At 35.0% G+C, this 6,717-nt stretch overlaps 1 pseudogene; it reads right to left on the bottom strand.

Moving 5' to 3' along the window:
• Positions 1-873: 873 nt before the first annotated feature.
• LOC126716023 (uncharacterized) lies at positions 874-5,924 on the bottom strand (annotated as a pseudogene).
• Between the last annotated feature and the right edge of the window lie 793 nt (positions 5,925-6,717).

The following is a 6,717-nucleotide window of genomic DNA, read 5'->3' on the forward strand; positions in this document are numbered from 1 at the left end:
TAAATTGAAAATGTGCTCATGTGTAATGGGCATATATTAGCAAAATCTTAAATGAAGGGTCTGGTTAATGTGTGTCCTAAGGACACATAATAAACCTTTCATTTTTGAAAAAAGTTTCTCGGCAATTAAAAAAGCATTGACAGCTTTTTCAATTTTCGAGAAAATGTTTCAAAAAATGGAAGGTTTAATGTATGCCCTTAGGACACATATTCACCGGACCCTTCATTTAAGATTTTGCTAATGTGTGCCCTAAAGGCACACAATAATTAACAATTTTTGAAAAAAATTTCTCGGAAATTGAAAAAATATTGACAATTTTTTTATTTTTGAGAAAATATTTTCAAAAATAGAAGACTTAATGTGTGTCCTTAGGACACACGTTACCCAGATCCTTTCATTTAAAGCATATTGTGCGAAAGACACACTGCCTCTAACATTTATGGAGCCCACAAACTTCTAAGTGGCCTCCTTTCCATATATAAATTTTGTATGTCAGTCTACTTTGCACAATCCTTGAATTAGCTCCCATTCGGAACAAAACTAACCAAGTTTGTATCAGGCTTAAGCCTGTTTATTACGCCATTTAAGCATGTGAGCCCCAAATAGAACTTGAGCAGTGGGTAGTTACTTGTTTAGTCTTACAGATTATTCTTTAGGGCCTTATAATAGAAAATACTTCATATTTGTTACCAAAAATAAATCCAGTCCTCCCCTGGGCTTTTGAAACACCTCCCCCCCCCCCCCCCCCCCCAACTTAATGAACTATTTCAAGTTTTCAACATGGTTTGGAGGAATAATTTATAATTCTTATAAATAAATCTTGCTTTAAGTTTAAAATTACAATGTTAACCCCCTTCCCCAATTCTACAGATAAAACATAAAATTTTAATACAGCTTCCAAGTTCTAAAGATAAAACATAAAACAAAAAATTTTAATACAGCTTCCACGTTCTAGATACAAAAATTAAAAACTATAATGTTATTGGCAAACTCATTTCATGATGGGAATCTGCGACAATGCAGAATGGGCAGAAAGACCCGCACATATGATTGATTATGTGAGGATCAGCTTGTGCAGAAACTTTGTCGTCTTTGATGCTTGATAGAAGAACTTGTTCGTTTTGTTGTCTTTGTAACACTGCGTGACCATGATCCTCCCATGTAAAACACAATGGGTACATGTACAGCTATAAAGTTTATAGCATTCACTTCTTTCAGTATCATGCTGCAAAGAAACAGTAAATTAGTTTGTTTCATATTCATAAGAGAAAATTACTCCAGAACCAGAAGCCAATAATTATATTGGTTAAGAAATCGTAAATGTATAGGAGTACTGACTTGATAGCTTTAAATTCTGAATCAATTTCTCCACCATAATTCTCTGCTGCACCCCACTCAAAGATTCCGAGTTCATAATTGCATTAGCAACAACTATGACTGTAGATGGAGGAGAGGAGGCATTGACCTGCAATTCAATAAGATATTATAAGAATAGTATCAAGATAGCTCAGTTATAGTGGCACCATCTGTGGTCTCCAATGTCTGTGGTTCAAACTTTACCCCCAAGTGCCTCTCGCTGAAAGTGATAAATTATGGTTCTAGTCCAAAAAACTGTCTCTCCACACAAAAATTGGAGGTAAGACCGTTTACTAAATTACCTCTCCCAAACACCACAAAAGTGAGAGTTTAATACACTGGGTACAAACTTAATTAAAAGAATAATATTAGGAAGTGTCCTTAATTAAGGTTATTAATTTTCAGGCAACAAGGTTGCAACATAAAACAGTTTGGAAAAATTACATTTTAAATATATTTCAGGGGTGTAACAGATTAAACCTTAACCCATTTAAGTGTAATGACAATGTGTTTGGGGTTTTAATATAGGGTAAGGCTTCAATTTATCACCATTCCAAACCTCGGGGTTTAATTTGATACACCCACGAACCTATAAGGTTTAAAATGTAAGTTTTCCAAACAGTATTTGTGTAGTCCTTACAGGGGCCTCAAGCCCATAACAAGAGAAGGTCATAATCTCATAGACTAAAAAAATTGGAAACTGGTGACTGTCTAACCCAACTACAAATAGGAGGGCCTCAAGAACAGGATGTATACCCAAACACGGCCATTTAAGCCAACTGCTGTCTCAAAGGAAAGCTTCTTCCCCAAAGCATCGAGAACTGGACATGTTGGTGAGCTCAGGAGCCTAGAGACAAGAGATGTATCAATGTATCATTATAGCATAGATAAAATCTCAAGCTTTATAACTATGCTATATAGTGGGGTGCATAAGTTATGTTTTCCCATCAAAAGGAGGGGGGCAATAGATCTATATAGTTACCATGAGTTCAGGCACATATCTATATTTTAAAAAGATCTGTCAAATATCAAATATCAAATATGAATTAAAGGGGGAGAAAAATTCTCACATTCTTGACAGACCAGTTGAAGATTCAAACATGTAGCCATCTTTAAGTTGGCCAAATTCTGCCGCTTTCCCACTGGCTGTATAATACAAAACAAGGTAATGAAAAGGTCAAGAGATGGCCCAAAAAATCAAATCAACTAGGAACCTTGGAAACTAATAAAAGTCAGAAACATGACAGATATATGTGGGGGTACATCAAACAAAATAAATAAATAATTAGAAACCAACCATCAGTGCATGACAACTCAGGATTCATGCCAGGGTTTGCCTTCACGACCCGAACATAGAGCAAAGTACCTATCTGCAGCACATCACATTTACAAGAAGAAAAATATTGCAGAAGCAAACAAATAATTGATATAAGTCAATCATCATTTTCCACTTCGCAAAAATCAAGAGACAGAAATATTAGAGTAGAATCTGTCAATGATTTCAATGCTACAATCACCTTTCTTTTTTTTTTTTTTTTTAATTAAAATTTTTTTAAAGAGTATATCTTTTAATCCACAACAAAGAACTGACTATGGTGTACAGCTAGCTCTTACAGCAGTCAAACAAGGAAAAAAACTGTTCATGCCATTAACTTATTACCAAATACAATTCAGAAGAAAAGTGTAGCTTTTTCCTTTAATTTCAAAATTAAGAAGATTAATTTCTTTTTAGAAGGAACCAGGATAGTGTTGAAAGAAATGAATCTAGCAAGTATAAGATGTAGAAGCCATATCTAGTTTACAGCTTCAACAATCTTATCCGTTGGAAAAAGGATTCTGTGAAATCAAAGGGGCAATACCACAAGAAGTGGAACCATGTTTCCAATAGTCAAGAGACGTGTAAAACTATTTCTAAAAGATCTACACAGAGTTGAAAACGTTTATGCTTTTAACTAGTTCAAGAAGATCCATGACATCATCCATATATTGCAGGCAAGCCACGGGCAGCAAAATGAAGACTAACTACTCTGTTTTCCTTGGATTGGTAAGTAACTTATACACCCAGTGAGCCTTTAACTCACAATATCAGGACCATTTGAGCTAGAGCTCATTGGCAGCAAAATCAAGACCACTATTCAGGTTGCCTTCAGTGGTATGAGTGAGAAATATTGGTTTTCTTTCTCTTAAGAAAGACCTAGAAGAAGCAACTTTGAGTTTAGAATACCTCTCAGCCTTCTCCCCCTATGTGTTACAATCTAAAGAAAAATAATATAAGATGTAGGAGAACACAACGAATTGACTTCCCAGGCAATATGCATATGATGATGCATGGGTGCATGATGTATCCATAATTAAACTAAAGAATGGACAACCTTGTCTTTGCAATTAACATATAACCATGACCTTAGACTTTCACACACCTCAAACTTTGGTATGTTTCTTCTAGTTCCTCCTTCAAATGCAAGCACAGGCAAAAATGCCAATCCAGGTCCTTTTATGTCCACAAGAAAGTTCTGCAAGTGATGGACAAAAAGATCATAGAAAGTTGTTCTAAAGTTCATAAAAACGCATAAAACTTTTTGACAATGGATAATTTTATGTCCAAGAAAGGTATTATAAAGAAATTCAATGCAAAACACCAGTGATTTACATAAAGAGAGAGTATTCACTTGGAACTTGGAAGCATACTTCAAATTGTGGCCAACCCTAGCTAATAGGATCCATACCTGACCCCAAATTTTAGGGACTAAGGCTTTGTTGTTGTTGTGTCTGTCTGTCTGTCTATCTATCTATCTATCTATCATACCCGACCCCAAATTTTAGGGACTAAGGCTTTGTTGTTGTTGTGTCTGTCTGTTTGTCTGTCTATCTATCTATCTATCATACTCGACCCCAAATTTTAGGGACTAAGGATTTGTTGTTTTTGTGTCTGTCTGTCTATTCATTTATTCATTCTAAAATTCAGATCCATTCAAATCTCCACCTCAACAATGGTACCCCCTTTCTAAAAATACAGCAATATATATCATCATCAAGGTTGGGATGTCCAACTTGCAGCACACACACAGCACAATTTTTATTTTTTTAAAAACATACATAGATTCATAGGTAGACAGACACTACGAGTAACTTTTTTAAGTCCTCAGAAAGGGAATTCAATCTCTACAGAGTTAAGAACAACTGCTATAATTTCAAGAAATTCATAAATAAACTAGGGTTACATAGATGGTAACAATTAAGGGAAAAAATGGCTGCTTTGATTTTAAAAGCAACAAAGCTAAAATAGGAAGAAGTTTCTACTAGCAATGGAGGATCAATAATACCAAAGTCAATGATGTAATCAAGTAAAATTTCTTACATCTGCTTTAGAGGCCACCACAATTCCAAGAACAGAATCTCCTACATGAGGCACATACTGTACAAAATAACAAGTTCACAACATTAAAAGAAGAGGAAAAAAAAGAAAAATAGAAACTATTTGAAAGCCATGTAAAGAAACTACAACATTTTTTTTTTTTTTTGATTATTATGCGAAGGAACTAATGCAATATGAACACTCTAGAGATCAATGTCACCCAATCTAATTGAAAGAATCAAAACACCACTAAGAATACCACATAAAAAAGAAAACTATCCATTTTGAATACAGGGTTGTAACAATCACCAGTGAGCACATAACCTAAAACAATTCAAAATTAGTCTCAACTTCATAGACACTTTATTTGGGATGCCATACCTGTGTCGTAATGGTGTCTTATCTGCCGTATCATGTTATAATTTTTCAATGTCTGTGCATCCTAGATGGCTAGACTAATGCCTACTAGAATACATTGCAATTCCAAGTACCATCAGAATGAAAAATACACAATAGGTAAGGTATCTGGCTATCGAATTATCAAAAAAAAAAAAAAAAAAAAAAAAAGCTTACACAACATTAAGAATCATAATAAGGTAACAATACACTAGGACATGTAAAAATCAAAGCTTGTTACATATCAAGTAAGGATAAAAGATTCACTTATTTTGTTGAAACTCAGCATACAGTATAATACAACACTCACCCTTTTCTAGGAGCTTTCAACCCAATATTTGTTTGGCTTTGAGAACCTGAGCTTCCCAGCCTTCATGACAGAAATAGCATCACAATCCTGGAAATTTACCCAAGATGAATGCCAATCAAAATTTTATAGGAAGAATAAAAAGCAATAAATTTTACCCATTTGAATTCTCTATCTCATTCAAGTGAAAAAAAAAACCTTAGGGAAAGAACAGACCTGTCGGAGACCACCACCGAGTTTTAAGGTTTGGTTAGTCATGTTTGAGAGATCGAGAACGACATCGCCTAGTACCTAAAGCACCCACCAAAAAAATAAAATTGGTTAATTGGGTCACTGTTTGTAACTGGTGAGAAGGTTATAGAGAGAAAGAGAAGATGCACTCACGACTGACTGGTTGACAAAACTCGTTGGTGAACTGGTGGGTTTGTCTTCCATTGTACACTTTTTAGAGAAAAGCCGCCGCGATTGTGTTTTATTTTTGTGGTTTAAGAATCAATCAGTGATCAGAAATTAGGGTGGTGGGGGTGTAAGAGCATAAAGAAGAAAGAAGAGTGTAGGGAATTTTGTTCTTTGAAGTTTGAACACGGAAAGTCGTGTGTGAGGACCTAAACAATGGACATCCTAAAACTACTTTGGCGCAGTGGTGAGCTGTGTGGCAAACGACATGTCGTTTAGCAGTTGCTTTGGTAATTTATACCTCAAAAAGCAACTACAAAAATCTCAATTACAAAAAGCTAAAGCAAACTCATCCTTAATCTTGATTCTATGACATTTGCTTTGCTTGATTTGTAACACTCTCCCCTCAAGATGAAACATATATGTTGTGTGTGCCCATCTAGTAGTGGATAGGATATCAGCTAGTTAGTGATGTGAAGTAACATGAAGGGTATGAATTACAACTACTAAGTGGCAATTGATTTCAATGTGAAGTGTAACTTAGTTGTCACAGAAAAGTAGGGAAGCGAAATGTGTAAATCTTGAAGGATTACATCCAAGTAATCTTAAATTCAGCTTCAACTAATGATTTGTTTTTGTAATTTTAAGAGATAAGAGAGTTACTAAGGGATAAACAATACCCTGTTATGGATATCTTGGTATTAGGGCATTCGGCTCAATCTAAATTAGTGAAGCTTTTAATAGTAAAGAGCCTAAGTTGGTTCATGAATTGGCTTAGTCTGTGGACTGAGAAGCTCAAATCTAGCTTGATGAGAGTCAAATATAACATCATTAGGTCACCATCTTTACTTGGTAAGTTTGAGATTGCTAGCCATAAGTATATCATTCACATAAACAATCAAGGCAA

This window comes from Quercus robur, chromosome 2 (assembly GCF_932294415.1).
Source record: "Quercus robur chromosome 2, dhQueRobu3.1, whole genome shotgun sequence".
NCBI classification, from domain to species: Eukaryota; Viridiplantae; Streptophyta; class Magnoliopsida; order Fagales; family Fagaceae; genus Quercus; species Quercus robur.